This window comes from Anser brachyrhynchus (genome assembly GCF_964034855.1).
Source record: "Anser brachyrhynchus genome assembly, chromosome: 14".
Lineage (NCBI taxonomy): Eukaryota > Metazoa > Chordata > Aves > Anseriformes > Anatidae > Anser > Anser brachyrhynchus.
Window position 1 is genome coordinate 3,960,668 of NC_137709.1, and position 18,400 is coordinate 3,979,067.

Below are 18,400 nucleotides of genomic sequence, written 5' to 3' on the forward strand. Positions count from 1 at the left end.
TTCTTATAAATAATCAGTCCCACTTAATTACCAGACCATATTGTATTTACTAGCTACAGTCAAGCATTCCCAGACCTCATAGTTTTAAGTCTGTGAAACACTTGAATATTATGATCTCACCTCATGATACAGAATCTCTCTATTCAAGTTTATACATGACGTGGAAAGTCTCCGGGATGTACTCTGAGGTGTAAAATTAGTGTAATTCCACTGGAATGAAAGAGACGTGCCAATTTATATCAAGTGAAGCTATGGCCCACAATGTCTCAAAGACATTTGCTTTTGTCTAGCAAACAGCAAACAACATTCTTCATTTTAATGGAAAATAATGGTTAAGTCTGCCCTTGCTAATGTACAGAAGCAGATCAAAGATGGTACAACCTCAGCTTGCAAGGCAGTATTTCACTAGCAGACAATTAATATGATAGTATCAGGGAAATGAAAATCTATTCCATGCCTAGGTGTTTCCCCTCATGGACTGCAAAACTACTGGGTTTATCATTTTCTGTCTTTAGGCAAAAAAGGTAACACTTATTTGCATGTTTGTCAGTTTGCGCTTGAGAGTACGAGATTTACTTAAAAACAAGCTCGGCGAGCTAAATGAAATGCCAATGGTCTTATTATCTTGAGAGAGCAAACCACTTAAGCCCATGATTAAAATGAAGGTAATTGAATTTAAGTGTGCAGTAAAGTAAAGCATAGAAATAAATACTTTGCTGAATAAAAAAGAGATTATTTTCACACTTAAATGTAAGCACTAATAACTATTTTGCTAAAATTGAGGTTTGTAGCTTTCTCTCTGCTGTTCCAACTATCCCATTAATAAAAACTGGCACTAATTTCAGAGCTTTTCTAGGAAATTTGTATCACAGAATGAAGATCAAGGTGTTGCTTATACAATAAATTGGCAGAGTAGATTTGCAAGAGGAAAACATTAAAATCTGGGTGTGATTATGTATGTATCAGAAAGGCAGGAAAGAACTTATTTCATGTTGAATTGTGTGGCTTTCTCAGAAACATGTCCTTGGTAAAAGAGAACGATAACACCTATTTGTTCTACGAATCTCCAAAAGGCCGGTATTCAGGGTGACTTCAGTGCAACTGCAGCTGCTGTGTTTTTACACCCGAGAACCTCTGTACCAAATTGATGTTTGGATTTTTTTATTTTTTATATTTTTTTACTGCAAGTTTAGGGAAGAAGGAAAATGGATAAATGGAAAAGTTCAGCTGCAATCCCATCACAAGCTGCAATCACAGTCACAACAAAATATTTGGATATGACTTTTCCATTAAATGTTCCTCATTTCTTCTCTGATTTTAAAAGCTTTTTGATTCTCTTCCTTGCCACAATTTTGCCTTCAAAGAAAACAAAAAAAGCCAGGTTTTGCTCCTGTTGAGCACGAAGTTAGGTTCCCTAGCATTGAGTGGAAATTTCTTATTACATGGCTTTGGTATCACTGGAAGAGAGATGGACCAGAGGTACATTTGAAAACATAATATTCTTTGTTGTACATAATGTTATAGGCTGGACTGCTGTGCTGAGGCGAATGAGATGAGGTTTAACAAGGCCCAGTGCCGGGTCCTGCACTTTGGCCACAACAACCCCATGCAGCGCTACAGGCTTGGAGCAGAGTGGCCAGAAGACTGTGAAGAGGAAAAGGATCGGGGGGTGCTGATCGATGCTCAGCTGAACATGAGCTGGCAGTGTGCCCAGGTGGCCAAGAAGGCCAATGCCATCCTGGCCTGTATCAGGAATAGTGTAGCCAGCAGCAGCAGGGAGGTGATCGTCTCCCTGTACTCAGCTCTGGTGAGGCCGTACCTCAAGTGCTGTGTTCAGTTTTGGGCCCCTCACTACAAGCAACAAGAGGATGCCCAGAGGAAGACTGTAAGGACAGGGCAGGCAGTAATGTCACAGAATACTCTCCCAGCACTTAGGGACCTAAGAACTTAGCAACCCGGGAAATTCTAGAGCCAGAGGTTGGTGTCTTGTATTTATTTATTTTTTTTAATTTTTTAATTTTTTTTCCAACAACTTTGTTATCCACAGATTGCCTTACTCCCTTCCCAAGCTCGCTCACGAACAGGTTGAGCTGGACCAATATGTGCACTTGTGCCTGTGAAACTCCACCTCCCTCTGCTGTCAACAGTAACCAGGTATTAGCTTCGTTTTCTTTCAGTAGTTATACCTTCTTGGGAGATTATTACCTCCTTTCCCCTGGTAGATTTTCTTCCCTGATAAAGGTGGGAGATGTTGTCAAGGTTTTTTTTAGAAATCCAAGTAGAATGCAAGGAAATATCTGCCTCACATGCTGGCTGAATCCTTCAAAGAACTCCAGCAGTGATCTGCAAGGTCTAGCTTTCTTTTGCCACGCTCATCCTTCTCCGTGAATGCCTTATGGGAGTGTCTGAACCTTCCTGTCTGCTCTTGGCTCCAGTGTTGGCAGATAACTGGAGCTCTGCAAGGGAACAAAACCCGTGGGAGGTAGACACAAAGTTTCTTGAGAAACAGTTTGAGAGGACTGAGCTGATAATTTAGACACAACCCCTGTTATCTTCATGAAGACCAATGGCTAATGATTAGGCATAATCATAATAATCTCATTAAATAAATAATAAATATGTTGAGTCTGCAAGCACCTAATCACAAGAATTTTATCTTCTGCTTTCCGTGATTCTTCTAGGATGTGCAGCTGTCAGACTGTTCCTATTAACTGAACTTTGAAACCTCTACGTGCTCTGCTGTCAACATGACTTCTGTTGTGTCTGTAAGTTCACAGAGTGACCTATCTTTTGCAGACTTACATTTTAAAATATTTCTCATTCTATTTTTGCCATCTTTATGTATACATGTTGAGTGGTAAAATGCAAATTTAGAAGGCCTGGTATGAGGATCATTCATACTTTATAATGGTATTTTTTACATGGAAAGGGCCATTATCCTAATTAAGCTGGCCCAATTTGAGGCGCGGGTGTATTCACTTGTGCATACACATACAATCTAATGCATTAAATGCATATAGATCTATTCATATGTATTACACACTATATATACATTTAATGCATCCAGACTGTGTGTATGTCATGCTTTTTGTGCAGAGCGACCTAATGCAAAGCGCACTGCGATGACTATCGCTCCCGTTTTGCACACAGAGAAGACTGTGCTGGATAAATCATTCACCAAAAACCATCAGCCAGCCTCGCCACGGGCACGATTTACACCGGCAAAGTGCTTTTGATACGGATTGCGTGAGAGACACGGCACAAAAGATGGCTGCATTGCAGCGGACCGAGGAGCATTACTCCAGGATGAAGGCAGGAAGCAAAAATAGCCTTGCCACGCCGCTATCGCAGAAAGTTTCTAAAGCGGGAATGTGAATTCCCTGCCCTGCATGCACGCAGCCTGCGGCCGCTCAACTCCACGCCCCTGCCCCAGCTCAGCACCAGCCCCAGCCCAGCCCCTTCCCCAGCCCCAGCTCAGCACCAGCCCCAGCCCGGCCCCTTCCCCAGCCCCAGCTCAGCACCAGCTCAGCACCAGCCCCAGCTCAGCCCCTGCCCGGCGCCGCCCCTCTCCTCGCTGCCGCCAGGATGAGCGCACGGCAGAGGGCTGGCCGTCGCTTGCAAGGGAGCTGGAGCGAAAGGGAAGGGGCAGAAAATGGAGCGGCAGTAATGTCCTGAAGGTAAAGCTATGCTCAGTTGTTGTTGTCTTTTTTTTTTTTTTTTCCCCTCCTCCCCGAGCCTGCCTCTCGCTTGGTTTGTTTCGAGCAGAGGGAAGGAGACTTGCTGAGATGGCGTCACTTTATAAAAGTTTGCAGATTTTGCTGATTTTTTTTTTTTTTAAGGGGGGGTTGTACTATTCGTAATGCAACTGTGCGATGTGGCCAAGATCTAAATATACGGCTGCGAAAACAACCCCTGAGATAGCGACACCGATAGCAGAGGCTATTGTTTAACTTTTGGGATTCCGATTAAATCCTGAAATGTTAAATACTTATTTAATGCGTACGGAGATCGGGAATTCTCGCTAGCTACACTAATGGAGTCAGAACAGGCAGCGAGGTTTTTTGCCTACCCCCCTCCCAAATCTTAATGGGGACTTCCAGATCTAAGAGCAGGGACTTCGTGCCAATGCTCAGACTGGAATATGAACATTAAAGGACAAAATGGTTTAGCTTTGTTTTAGGAGTTTTATTTCAGTTGGTTAAGCAAACTATCGCATTTTTTCCCATTTCTCCAGCTCAATCCAAACATAACATTCCAAAGGCTAAAATCTGGTACAAAATAAAATCTACTTAGTAGCAGCTGAAGTTACATTCACAGTCTAAAAATGATCTGAAAGCGCCTCGAGAGTCCTAAATGTCATGTCTGCTAACGCTCCTGCCGTGGCCTATGTACTGCTGCAATCCTCTGAAGTGGTTACCTGTCCAAGAGTCGGGAACAGACGATAAGAAGCCAGCAGACAGAAAGCCAAAGAGACACTAAAAGCTAAAGAACACGGTTCTACGTGATGTTACATTGCAGCAGTTAGCTTTCTTAAATGTTAATACATTTTCCCTAAGAGATGCTTCTTGGCTCAGTGTTTGTTGTTTTTTTTTTTCTCTGTACTATTTTGTACATTGTCACGAGTACATAAGATCAGTTTAGCGTATGAAGGCTCTCTAAATTTTGGCTGGAGTTTCAATGAACTCACAGGGAAGGCGGGTGTGGGGTGATAAACTTCAGGCTCTGTGAGTTCACATCTCACTCAAGCATTTTACTCAAAAAGAACACTGTCCTGGAGTCAAAGTATGGTTAAAGTTATAGTTTGTCCAGAGAAGGGCAACGAAGCTGGTGGAGTCACCATCCCTGGAGGTCTTTAAAAGACGTTTAGATGTAGAGCTTAGTGGTATGGTTTAGCGGAGGACTTGTTAGTGTTAGGTCAGAGGTTGGACTAGGTGATGTTGGAGGCCTCTTCCAACCTAAATGATTCTGTGATTCTGTCATTCCCAAGCTGTGGTGAATTGTAATTAAGGTTGTGAACTATTTTAGTGACAGTGCCTCACATGGGGCCCATCTCAGCAGTTGGAGCAAAAGGTTTATGACCTTCTAATTTTTCCTTTACCATGTGAAATATGAAGGTGTTGGGATAATAACAGTAATGCCAACATTTCAGATTTGCAAAAAATGTAAGCAAAATTGAAAATATATCCTTTGCCTTTTGATTTTCCTCCTTGTATTTCCTTTCCAAACACATGTCATAGGGCAGTGCTTAAAGAGTGGACGAAATCCCATCAGCGATAAAACCCTGAATGAAAAATAACATTTGCCTATTACTATGAGAAACTAGAGATTTCCTCATCTTATTGGCTTCTCCCACAAGTTTTAATTTCTGTTTCGGAAAATGATCCAGTTCCCTTTCCTCTTTTTATTTATTTATTTATTTATTTATTTATTTATTTATTTATTTTTAAATAAGACTTCTTTGGAAATGGCTTTATTGTGAACAGAAGCAAATAATTTGCAACGTGCTGTCCCAAACTACACCATACTACTGCCCCAAAACACTTTTATTTTATGATAGGTATTATTATGCTTGTATATGCAGATCTTGATACTGTAAAGGAAATTATTAAAACCAACTATTTGGTCATGAGGGTTGAAAAAAAATTTGTTTCCCAAGTGTGCCACAAAATTTAAATACGAGTTGTAAAGGCCCAGTGTGGTGTAACTTGAGGACTTCGGTGGAAATACACCTAATGCACCCAGGAGAAGGTCAAGTCCTGTCAGCTCCGCCATGGGAAAGCTTTGGTAGTCTGTATTGCCATCACTAATTGCTTTGTGTTGTGAAATCCTTGGGTGATAACGTGCTGTTAGAAAGTTGTCTTATGAGTAATTAAGCTTAGGTCTAGCTATTATAACCTGATTTGTTACTCATACACTAGAGTCATCGGCTGTGTTTTCTCTCAAGATGCAGATAAAGCTCAGTGTCCTCTTCGCTGGTCTAAGCCAAAAGTGCCTGCATAATGAATGGAGAGATTTTAGCTATAGGTAGGTTCAGGCACATGTAGTGGGAAGCATTATCTTTAACACAATAGGTGCAATTATTGTATTTCAAATTTCAATCATTTGTATTTCAAATTGTTCCTTTTTCCTTTCCTTTATTAAGAGGGAATGATGTAGGATGTGTACCTTTCTTCAACTAAAGTTTAAAATACTGTTTTTACTCATAAGTAAGTTTTTTTTTTTTTTTTAATCTCTCTTTGAGAGTGTTTCTGTTTATTGTATCCAAGCTTCTCCATAGAGTGGGTGTAACCAGGAGAAGAATTTGGCCCATAATGTGAGCTAAATTTTCAGCGCTTCCACTATTTAGAGCTCTGCTGTGTTAAAAATAGCTTCCCTGTGGTTTTGGCCATGGAGCCACAAATACAACTTTTCAGTGCAGAGTTATTGTGGATGTTGGTCCCAACTATTGCTACAAGAAATGGAATTCCAGATCACGACTGTGTCAACAGATGGTTGTATTGAATGTGAGGTTGTGTGTTAGATCTCACTGTCCCAAACAGAGAATGCGTCCCACCCAAATGCCAATCACGTTCAAAGGGAGCATGTTCCCAAGGAAGCACTTGGCCTTGGGAGTGAAAAGCCCTGGGAAAAACTGAGCCCATGCTGGCAATAAATTGGAAGAATGTGCACAGAAAGCTCCAAGGGTGGCTAACGGTGCAGGATGTTAAACAGGTGCTAGGGAAGTGAGTAAATCTTTAAGAAGAAAACAACACAATTTTGTTCGTGAGTAATTTTGAGCATAGTTTACACAAAAGAAAAAAGCTCGCAGTGACGTATGAAGTATCTTCCTGCTGCCTACAGGTTTTTGATGCGGTTGCTACAGCCAGCTTTCAGGAGGTGGGGGCTACCTTCCCTCTGAGCTTAGCAGTGGGTGACAGACCCCAGAAAGTGTTCTTGCAATGTGAGGTCATGTTCTGGAAATGGTTGAAAATCACCAATTTAGAAGAATGCCAGTGATAGTGAATGCAAGCTGGGAGGTAGTCTAGAAAGCTAGCAACAGTGGAGGAATATTCAAAGGAACTATGCCATTTTAAATTCTTTTATTTATCGTTTCCTCTGTGAAGCAGTGTATTACTTCACGTTAATCAGCTGGGATTTTTTTTTTCCATTCCTCCAGGAAGGTTCCGCCTCCCGTTCTGCGAAGCAGATCCAACTTAGCAGTACTTTGCCCTGACCAGATGCTACGCACAAGTTTCAGTGGTCGAGGGTTCACACTCTGATATGGACTTTGCAACAGGCCTCAGTGTTCTCTTCTATTCATTACTTATGCGTTTACTCTTCCTGCATTGTCCTCTCACCGTTCTTAGGACTTTGACTTTTTTGTCTGTTCTTTTGACATTTATTGGTTGGATTGCGTGTTCAGTTTTGCACCTTTAGTTGACTCTCAAATCTGTTAAACTAGATATACCATCCCTAATATAGTTACATTTTTCTTCTCTAGTGTGAAAAGACAATGCTGATTTAAACTAATAAAACCTTTACACAATGTCTTTAGTTCAAACATCTTCATAGATGTAGCAGCACTCAGCTGTTTGATCTCATTTATTCGTTCAGTCTAGTAAAAAAAAAAAAAAAGCCAGCAGCTTTTTTTCTTGGAAGTATACCTTTAGCTTGTCTTTCCCTCCCCTGACCTACAATTTCATGTGGGGTCCTGTACCTATAGCTTCAGGAAACAAGAGTAATCCTTTTCTGCAGTGCTGTGTGAGTTGGGCAATGTAAGATTTCCAGAAGCGTGGCTGTAACAATACCAGGGAACTCAGTGGCTAGGAGCCAGTGAGTGTAAGTTCACAGTAGCCCACACCACCAAAGGCCTTGCAGATAAACACTTTTAATACATTTCCTCCAGACACTAAGCAATTTTTTTCATTTGGATTTAACTTTCTTACATGTGTGATGTAATGTACACAACATTTGTGTTGCTTTCTTGTTGTGAGGCAGCCAGGTACCATCTATTGTGCTTGTTCTCAGCGTGCTGTAAATTGCGGGGCTATTTAAGAGGACCAAATGGCCAGAGTGAACGCCACCTCCCTTTCCACTGGCTGAACTCTGCTCAGACATAACCCTCTTGTTCTGCCTCAAAAATATACGTAAAGGTATGTATAGTATGTTAGCCCCTCCTTAGCCTTTCCCACCCTGAAAATTTTCGAATAGGGATGGCATGTTCCCCTCTCCACTGCCAAAAAAAAAAAATAAAAAAATTCACAGTATTTCCCCCTTCCCCCATTTCTTCTCAGCAGACAGCTGTGAGAGTCTAACTTTCAGGAGCTATCCTATCTGTTTCCCCTGATTTTGTTTTGAAGCTGGATTTCGTTTAAATATCCAAGTCATCTTTCACACTGCAGGATTTTTTTGACATAGTTTTAAAGTGGCCTTACAAATGTTTAATGTGGGTAGAGACATGGTAATTGTTTTTATATATATATATATGTTCTTTTTATCCTATTATTTTGCTGCCTTTTTTTTTTTTTAATAAAAACCTCCCCCAGCAATTTAGAAAGTTGATAGGGAATTAAGTTGAACAATGCAGTCATTTTAGAAGTCACAGGAAGGCCAAAGTTTCATAATAAAGCTACTTTTTTTTTTTTTCCAAAACTATTTCCTTGTAATTCAAACAATCTATTTAATTTTCACACCATTCATTTCTAACCAAACAAAAAATCTCATTAAGAAATGTAGAGATCGTATTCAAAATCTAGCGAGAAAATCAAAATAATGTAATTTAAGATACTTGTTGAACTTCATAGTTGCTTCTCAACCATGCAAGGCCTGATACAAAACAGCGGTAATTTTTCTGTTGATTGTTTTGCACTTTGATCAGACTGTAAGGTTATAGCTAGTCCAACATAAACATGCACAGCAGCTCAGGTTTTATGAGAAGACAGTCTTCTGTCTTCATTGGTATTAGACTGTGTGCAAAGGAATGTGAAACAGGTAGTTGTACTTTACTTGACTTTACAAGGCTAGAGCAAATGTATAAATGCGTGCAGTTGTCTCTGCAGAATCTGAGCACGCTATTATAATTAAAATGTTTAAGTAGAAAGTTAGCTAGTTGTTTTTCCTTAGATTATCAGAGTTACATGTCTGTATTTTGAAAAATGTACATTTGCCAATGCTAAAAGAGGACGGATGGATTCATGAGTTATGAAATTCATGAATTTCCCAAATTCATGTAGTCACATGATTTCCAGAAATTATGTGCAGGATGCCTCAAGTCTATTTCCTGTAACCCTTTTTTTGAGTTTTGTATGTTACTAGAGTACACCAACTTCTGTCGACTACATACAGGTTCGTATGTAGTCGACAGAAGTGTACGTGGTGTTAATTTTATTGTGACCTTAAGCATAAACAGACTTGAATCATGAGATAGCAGACGTAATTTACTATATCCTTTACTCTGTCCCATTGACTAGAAGCAGGTAACTTGTCTTTTGCAGTTGGTCATTTGCCATTTAACATTAGACAAAGAATTAGTCTGTGGCAGAATGATGAAAAAGAGGAAAACTATTTTTCAGCTGGTAGATTATATTTGTTATTACTCTACTCCAAAAGTCTGTATATTGTGCTTAAGATTATCACTGCTTTCTAAGGAGTAGTGTGTTGTGATCAGACATGCCTAACTTGCCTGTATTTTTAAACTGGGAACTTTGCACAACTTAGAGTTTTGGAAAACTTGGAGTTTTCCCATAAGCTTGCATGCACACCTGCAGTGTTCCTCGTAAACTCAAACCTCCGCAGGAGGAAGCACATCAGAGCTCTGTCTCGTAGCTTCACTTGACAACATGCAACTGTTTTGTAACTTCTTAATAAGAGAACATTTTGTTTTGTAGAGACATGATGGCTGGCACATGAACAGCACCTCAAATGCTGCTGCCAATTTGTTGTTTGTTACTTGGTTTATTAATTAAGTTACACAAAAGATTTGGAAAAAGACCAACAGCCTTTTTTTTTTTTTTTTTTTTGGTTCCATATTTTGGACTGCCTGGCCAAAGTAGAACAATTGCTGGTGCAGAGATACATAGAAGTCCCCAAAGGCGGTTAGGGCGGTTAGCTCTGTTCTTTGACTGAATTATACCAAACCCATGCACCTTCTCTGTTAGTCATGAACTTTAGTAGGGATATCCTTCCTGTTGGTCTATTAATTGACCTCTGTATAGATCTGATCAGAGTACATTGGTGCTAAAAACTTCTGTTTACATCAAAAGCCACATGGTTTTCAGCCAGAAAAAAAAATAAATTCAAAGCTCAAACTTATTTAAAATTGAAACCAGTTTGGCTCACTGGCTATTTTCCCCATTTCTACAAATTTTACCTCACTCTTTTTTTTTTATTATTTATTTTTTCTCTGGAGTTAATTTACACAAAGAAGGGGTTTCATGTCCTTACTTTCTGGCTTAATTATATAAAATATATTGTATGTATATACATATATATATATATGTATATAAAATTCCTTTACATTTGCCTGTTTATAGTAGTTTTTTTTGGAAGGAAGAATTTTAATAGCAAGATTCAGTAGGCATAACAGAAGCCAGGTTTTTAATGGCTCAGAAATGGTGTAGTTACATATCCTGCAACAGAAATAAGGATTTGTATACAAAGAATGGTTTTGCCTAGTATATCCTTCCCATATGCTATTTTTGCCAGGGGAAGTAACTTTTCTCTAGATATTTCTGTAGTGGATCAGGCAACCATTCAGCTAAGTTCAGCAGCATGTCTGAAAAGGCCTCAGGTAGGCCTTAGGCACCTTTGGGTTCTGAAGTAGTCTTCCTGTAGAAAAAGTTTCCTCTTAAAATCATTTTGTGGACTGAGGTGTAAAATACTTTCCCCTCATTGTGGATATTTTCATCAAGAATATGAAGCCACGTTTCTCTGTGCCATCAGTTTAGGCCTCACCAGTGCTTTGTGGTGAGCAGTGCCACCCGCTCAGGAGCCGGGACAGCAGCACTAGGCTTGGTTAGGCCTTCATGGAGGCCTCTCAAGTATCTCATCTCTCACGAGGGAAACCAGACTTTGCCAGTCCTTCCTCATGATGAGAGACATTAACAACTCATTTTTATTGTAGATTTTAATGGAAGTATGCGTGTTCTTTAGATACGGCTGAAATATTGGCTTTTGGAGTTTCCAATATCTGTTGCCTGTTGAGGGGAATTTCAAACATGGAAATGTTGTAACTTCAAGTCATGGTGCTGAACTTGATTCTTCATTAATTTACCCTCGTATTCACTGATTTACATAGTTAATAATGACAAGAAATGAACAATTAGGCTGCAGTCTTCTTGATCAAGGTCAGGCATTGTTGTGGCTTCTTGGAGGTGGCGTTGGCCAGGCACCTCATTGAAATGAGTTTCTCTGCCTTCCAACAAGTGGCTGTGAGGAAACGGTGGCATTTCCATGTCACGCAGCAAGGACAGTTTGTCTCATTGGGTATTTTCCCCATTGCTACAAACTTTACCTTGTTTTTTTTTTTTTAATTTTCCTTAATATTTTTTTTAACCAGAGTTAATTTACACGAATAAATAAGTGGTTTAATTATATACAATGTAGTGTATATATATAATTCTTTTACATTTCCCTGTTTCTAGGTTGTTTTTTTTTTTGGAAGGAAGAATTTTAATACCAAGATTCAGTTGGCATGCCGTAAGCTGTGGCTACACCAGGTTTTTAATGGCTCAGAAATGGTGTAGTTACACATCCTGCAACAGATCTGTATGCAAAGGATGGTTTTGCCTAGTATATCCTTCCCATATGCTATTTTTGCCAGGGGAAGTAACTTTTCTCTAGATATTTCTGTAGTGGATCAGGCAACCATTCAGCTAAGTTCAGCAGCGTGTCTGAAAAGGCCTCAGGTAGGCCTCAGGCAGGCCTGAGGCACCTTTGGGTTCTGAAGTAGTCTTCCTGTAGAAAAAGTTTCCTCTTAAAATCATTTTGTGGACTGAAGCGTGAAATACTTTCCCCTCATTGTGGATATTTTCATCAAGAATATGAAGCCACGTTTCTCTGTGCCATCAGTTTAGGCCTCACCAGTGCTTTGTGGTGAGCAGTGCCACCCGCTCAGGAGCCGGGACAGCAGCACTAGGCTTGGTTAGGCCTTCATGGAGGCCTCTCAAGTACCTCATCTCTCACGAGGGAAACAAGACTTTGCCAGTCCTTCCTCATGATGAGAGACATTAACAACTCATTTTTATTGTAGATTTTAATGAAGTTTGTGTGTTCTTTAGATACGGCTGAAATACTGGCTTTTGGAGTTCCTAATGTCCGTGGCCTGTTGAGGGGAATTTCAAACATGGAAATGTTGTAACTTCAAGTCATGGTGCTGAACTTGATTCTTCATTAATTTACCCTCGTATTCACTGATTTACATAGTTAATAATGACAAGAAATGAACAATTAGGCTGCAGTCTTCTTGATCAAGGTCAGGCATTGTTGTGGCTTCTTGGAGGTGGCGTTGGCCAGGCACCTCTCTGAAATGAGTTTCTCTGCCTTCCAACAAGTGGCTGTGAGGAAGCGGTGGCATTTCCATGTCACGCAGCAAGGACAGTTTGTCTCATTGGGTATTTTCCCCATTGCTACAAACTGTACCTTTTTTTTTTTTAATTTTCCTTAATATTTTTTTTAACCAGAGTTAATTTACACGAATAAATAAGTGGTTTAATTATATACAATATAGTGTGTATATATAATTCTTTTACATGTCCCTGTTTCTAGTTTTTTTTTTTTTTTGAAGGAAGAATTTTAATACCAAGATTCAGTTGGCATGCCGTAAGCTGTGGCTACACCAGGTTTTTAATGGCTCAGAAATGGTGTAGTTACACATCCTGCAACAGATCTGTATGCAAAGGATGGTTTTGCCTAGTATATCCTTCCCATATGCTATTTTTGCCAGGGGAAGTAACTTTTCTCTAGGAATTTCTGTAGTGGATCAGGCAACCATTCGGCTAAGTTCAGCAGCGTGTCTGAAAAGGCCTCAGGTAGGCCTCAGGCAGGCCTGAGGCACCTTTGGGTTCTGAAGTAGTCTTCCTGTAGAAAAAGTTTCCTCTTAAAATCATTTTGTGGACTGAAGCGTGAAATACTTTTCCCTCATTGTGGATATTTTCATCAAGAATATGAAGCCACGTTTCTCTGTGCCATCAGTTTAGGCCTCACCAGTGCTTTGTGGTGAGCAGTGCCACCCGCTCAGGAGCCGGGACAGCAGCACTAGGCTTGGTTAGGCCTTCATGGAGGCCTCTCAAGTATCTCATCTCTCACGAGGGAAACCAGACTTTGCCAGTCCTTCCTCATGATGAGAGACATTAACAACTCATTTTTATTGTAGATTTTAATGGAAGTATGCGTGTTCTTTAGATACGGCTGAAATATTGGCTTTTGGAGTTTCCAATATCTGTTGCCTGTTGAGGGGAATTTCAAACGTGAAAATGTTGTAACTTCAAGTCATGGTGCTGAACTTGATTCTTCATTAATTTACCCTCGTATTCACTGATTTACATAGTTAATAATGACAAGAAATGAACAATTAGGCTGCAGTCTTCTTGATCAAGGTCAGGCATTGTTGTGGCTTCTTGGAGGTGGCGTTGGCCGGGCACCTCTCTGAAATGAGTTTCTCTGCCTTCCAACAAGTGGCTGTGAGGAAGCGGTGGCCATTTCCATTTATTTCCATGTCACGTAGTGAGGATGGTTGTGAGAAAAGTAGGTGTTTGTCCTACTCGGGTGTTACACCCAGCATGAAGATTCTCATGCATATGGCCCGTTGTGGAATTTTCCTAATATCACTGTCCCCGGAGGTGTTTGAGGAAAGGTTGGTGGCATTGGTAGTCGGGTGAAGGTTGGACCAGATGTCCTTGAAGGTCTTTTCCAGCCTTAACGATTCTATGATTCTAATACTGCTAACATTTTCCTGAAACTTTAATAATTTTTTTGGTGACTGTGAGATCTAGCTGCCTGAAGGACCTCAGGACTGCGCATAAAACCCAGTGCCAGAAAATGTCCCCCAAATGACCAGGTCAGGCCTACGCCAAATGGTGGGCTGGCAGCAGGGGGCAGGCAGGGCCGGCAGATGTCCCACAGCTGGGGCCGAGCAGACCGGGCACGGCGAGGCCGTGGCCAGCGGAGGCCATGGTCAGGTCCCAGCGCGGTGAGGTGTGCGCGGGCCAACATGGAGCTCGAGCAGAGCTTTTTATGCTCCATCTTGTGGCAAGCCACATTTGAGACGAGACAACACGGCCATCTCTTTTATTCTTATTATTTTTTTTTAAATTTTGGGTTCTGCTTCATTTCTTTTTCATTTTTTTAGCCACTTCCCCGGGCCCCGACTCCCTCCGAGGGCCCTTCCGCCGCTCTCCCCTCAGCGCTCCCGCCCCTGCCCCTTCCCGCCGCTTCCTCCCGGCAGCGCGCACGCGCGGCCACCGCCAGCCCGCGCACTCCCGCCCCCTTCTCCCCCCCCCCCCCCTTTCCCCTCCCCGCGGGGCTCCCCCCGCCCCTCCGCGCACATCCGGGTCCCGGCGCTGGCCCCGCCGGCCCCGCCGCCGTCCCCTCGCGTCGTGGTGGGAGCGGGCGGCCCAGGCCCAGGCCCAGCCGCCGCCGCCGCCGGCCCTCAGGGGGACGCCCGCCGCGGCCGGGAGGCCGCCCGCGCTCCGTGCCGGGTGGGTGAGGGCGGCCCGGGAGCCTGGGGAGGCGCTATCTGCTTCGGGAGGGGGGGTGTGAGGCGAGGGGGGGGAGTTGGGGGGTGGGGAGAGCCGCGGGACCGAACTTTCTGCTCCCTTTGGGGAAGTTTTTGCCCCCTTTTGGAAACTTTGTGCCCCTCGCTGAGAGGTTTTGCCCCTGTCGGAAAGTTTGTGCCCCCCCCCCCCCCCCCCCGGGAAGTTTCTGACCCTTTGGTTGAGGCCGGGACCCTCCTCACAGGGCCGCTGGGGGGTGTGGGGGGGCTGGAGGAGCAGCCCCACTAACCCCACAAACCCATGCTTCGTGCTGTGCACGGAGCTGCCTCAGTACTCACAAAAGGTTTGCTTTTTCTCCCCCTTTTTTAAGCTGAGGAACTCCGCTCTTAGATTGTCAAAGGCCTGAGCAAGTGAAAGAGGAGAGGGATAACTGCCCGTGTCCCGGGCGCGCTGGTGAAGCGGCGCCTTCTCGCTCGGGCTCCCTCGTCCGCCTCGGCATCGCCAGCCTTCCCCCGGCATTGACAGCTGCTTGACAACAGATGGGCCGCGGAATTGATTCAGAGGGGCAATTTTTGTTTTCTGTGGGTTGTAAACTTAATAGAGGAAATATGGTCTTGCGGTTAAAGCACAAGACTGGGGATCAAGTGATCGGCGTTCTCTTCCAGTAGTGTAGTTTTTGATGTGACTTAAAGCAAATTAAATGAAGGTATTTCTTAGGAAAATGAAGAACTGATTTCCCAAAGGTTCAGTAAGAGGCCTTGAAGCTCGTGGTGGAATCTATGGGTTTACAGGATTTATTCAGTGAATGACGTGGGCTCCCTGCTTTAACGCAGCCTCTGAGGAATAACTGCCAAAGTTTGCATTAGCCTGTGAGTTTTGTCTTGTCATGGGAAATTAGATTGTCAGTGTGTGATGGCTTTAGATGAAATCTCTTGCTGGTTTTCATTCCTTCGTTAATTTCAGGTAATTTATCTGTCATGTGTGGCTTTAAAATCCTGACAAGTGAAGCAGGTGTTGTGCAGTGCACATCCCGATTATGGGAGTTCTGCACGGATTATCTTCCCGATATTCTGATTCCTGATATTCTGAGAGAATCCCAGTGAAGAGAAGGGAAAAAAAATGGTACATACATTTCTCAGTCACATGCCCGTGCTCTTCAAAAGCTGTAATGCTTTATGAAATTGGCAGCTGGTGGTAGTGGAAGTTAATAGATGAAGCAAATAACTTAATTGAAGATGTTTCATAATTAGTATGTTGTAATTTCTGAGTGCTATGTCTGTGTAGGGTGTTGCTGAATTTAATGTCTTAATCCCTACTGTTTGATAGTGGTTTAGTCTAACATCTGATATAAAATTTTGTTCTTTTGGCCTTGAAATTGACAGTAAGTGTTTAATGGCACTTATTTTGGAAAAGAAAACCACAGCAAACCTTGTGCTTGCTGGGGTATCTGCCATTGTTAAACCTTTCTTTCCTTTTCAAAAGTGGAGAAAATACACTTGAGGGGGGAATTTTCTTTTTTTCCTAAAGAAAGCTTTCCTAGTGAAAGCCCAGGAGGGTGGGCAGTTGGGGTAGGGATGAGAAATAAAAGAAGAGGATGAGAGGCTTCCCTTGTATTTCTCCTCTTGATGATGGAAGATCACAGCAAAAGGGTGTGCAGCGTATACAGCTGTAGTGGGTGCTTTTCCTTTGAGGTTTAGAGCATTAACCTGCGGTGCAACCTGAAGGAACGGTAGCTGTGGACCCTGTACTTGAAGAATCTGACTTTGTAACAAGATTCATCTCGCAGCTTGAGCAGGTGATCTCCTTTGCAGAGTTTTCGGGATGACAGAATGGTATCTGAGTTGGAAGAAATTCCATCTCTTAAGATAGAGTGCTAATGCTCTGTTAAATGTTGTATTTCTGTATTTGGTCAAACGGCCTTTGCAAATTACATTGTGGTCTTTAATCTTCCAGAGGACGCTTTTAATTTCAGGAAGATGTTCTATTATATTCTCTTTATGGTTCTCTACAGAAAACTCTAAAAACTCCTTTGTTGCCCTTAGCTAAATTATATACCTGCAGACATACTGCTGGGGCAATTCTTTGCAAGTCCGTATTCCTTACTTTGCTGCAAGTTAAATGCTCCTTGTTGTTTAAAATGCAGGTTTCTTCTAATGTCTGTGATACCTTTGTTAAAATTATTTTAAACGTGCTAATATTCCTTAAAAGATCCCTAGATCATTTTTTATAGCAACAGGTTTAGTCCGTTCAAGTAAGGAGAGCAGTTCATGCTCAGAACTAAAAGGTACTTGTGTTAGCTGAGAACACTTCAGATGTTTCGTGGCTAACATTGATAAACAACTCATTAAAAGCAAGTTGAACAGTAATTCAAAACTTTCGCAGTTATCATTAGTCTCGGTGCAAGTTCCTGCACTGCTCTCTGGAAGCCTTCTCAGCGGTGCTCCTGTGACCATGTCGCAAAGTTTGGCCGGCGCTTCAGCCCGCTTGACCAGGGTGGGTTGGCAAGGTGCGGGACGCCGCCTGCCAAGTCCGTATCCCTCCTGACCTACCACCAAGGTTGCGCCCGCCAGGACTGTCATCCTTGACAGAGGATCTTTGTCAGGACGCTGCTACTGATCCACCAGCTATGAGGTAGTGTCTCTGAATTCTGGGTCAGTGCATGTCACAAACTGACAAATTTAGAATACTTCGCCATTCATTCTTTCTGTGCAAGGGGGAAAAAAGGCTTGCTGAATTACTATTGTCAGTGTTCCCTCCAAATCCTGTAGGCATTGTAAACTTGTCACAGTCTTAATGCAATTCAGTTGGAGTGGAAGCGAATACATACACGTATACATCTTTATTTCTTCTTCCCCTCTTTTAAAGCTTTATGAAAGTCTGCAGTCCCTGCTTTCAAGTTACATTTTTTGTTGCCAAATCACGTTTTTAGTGGCAGTATTTAGGATTTTATTCTTTAATGAAGGCTTTCTGTGTGAGCAGCTACATTTTTGGAAGGTTTTGTCAGGTTTTTTAATTTCTTAATGTATTTCAGGGCTTGTGGAAAGTATGAGTATGTCTTCTTTTTTCCTTTTTTTTTTTCAGGTGGAGTATTGAGTCCATTTCAAATACCCATTTGCTTGGCTATGTCCACCAACCTGCCAGTGGAAGAATAAGCTTTTGCTTTCATGTTTAGTGAAATTTAGTGATGGCCTCGTATGTGATTTTAATCAAGAAACAGCTGCTAACTTGTAGTTATCTGCTGTGGTTGGAGTAGATCCTGAGTAACCTTAAAAACATGAGGCAGTTTTAGGGCTGACTTTCAGAAGTGCTGACTACAGTTGATGATGGCATTTTTCAGCGTAATGCTTCTGTTGGAAAATGCCAGTTAGGTGAAATAAGAGTGTGAGAAAATGCACAGTTCTGGTAAAATACTTAAAAGAGAGATTTGGGTTCTAAGGTGGAATTTGCAGGTTTTGAGACTTCTACAAAGCTGAATAATTAGAGCAGTTGTGGAAACCAGAGCCATGTGAGCACAGGATTTTTGTGTTCTAAGTGGATGCCTTAAGAAATAGATACATTTTTCAGGCCTGGGAAGGTTTTGTTTTTTCCCCTCCGTCTCTTTTCCACGGTATCACACTTAAACTTGAGTTGTACCATGATGCAAAACACGTTCAAAACTTTCTGTTCTTTGGTCACACTTCTTCCTGAGGTTTTCTTGGCATCAGTTGCCA

At 42.0% G+C, this 18,400-nt stretch overlaps 1 protein-coding gene across 2 annotated transcripts in view; it reads left to right on the forward strand.

Moving 5' to 3' along the window:
- The window catches only part of SMAD5 (SMAD family member 5), a 74,411-nt gene that overhangs the window by 38,073 nt on the left and 17,938 nt on the right, over positions 1 to 18,400 (forward strand). Inside the window, exons 2-4 of one of the 2 annotated variants that reach the window (XM_080555391.1) lie at positions 2,048 to 2,154; positions 2,682 to 2,765; positions 3,097 to 3,677. The gene's annotated coding sequence lies outside the window, so the exon portion shown is untranslated. Of the gene's footprint in view, positions 1 to 2,047; positions 2,155 to 2,681; positions 2,766 to 3,096; positions 3,678 to 14,513; positions 14,676 to 18,400 lie in introns of those variants that run through there. The other variant, XM_080555390.1, reaches the window with a different exon arrangement.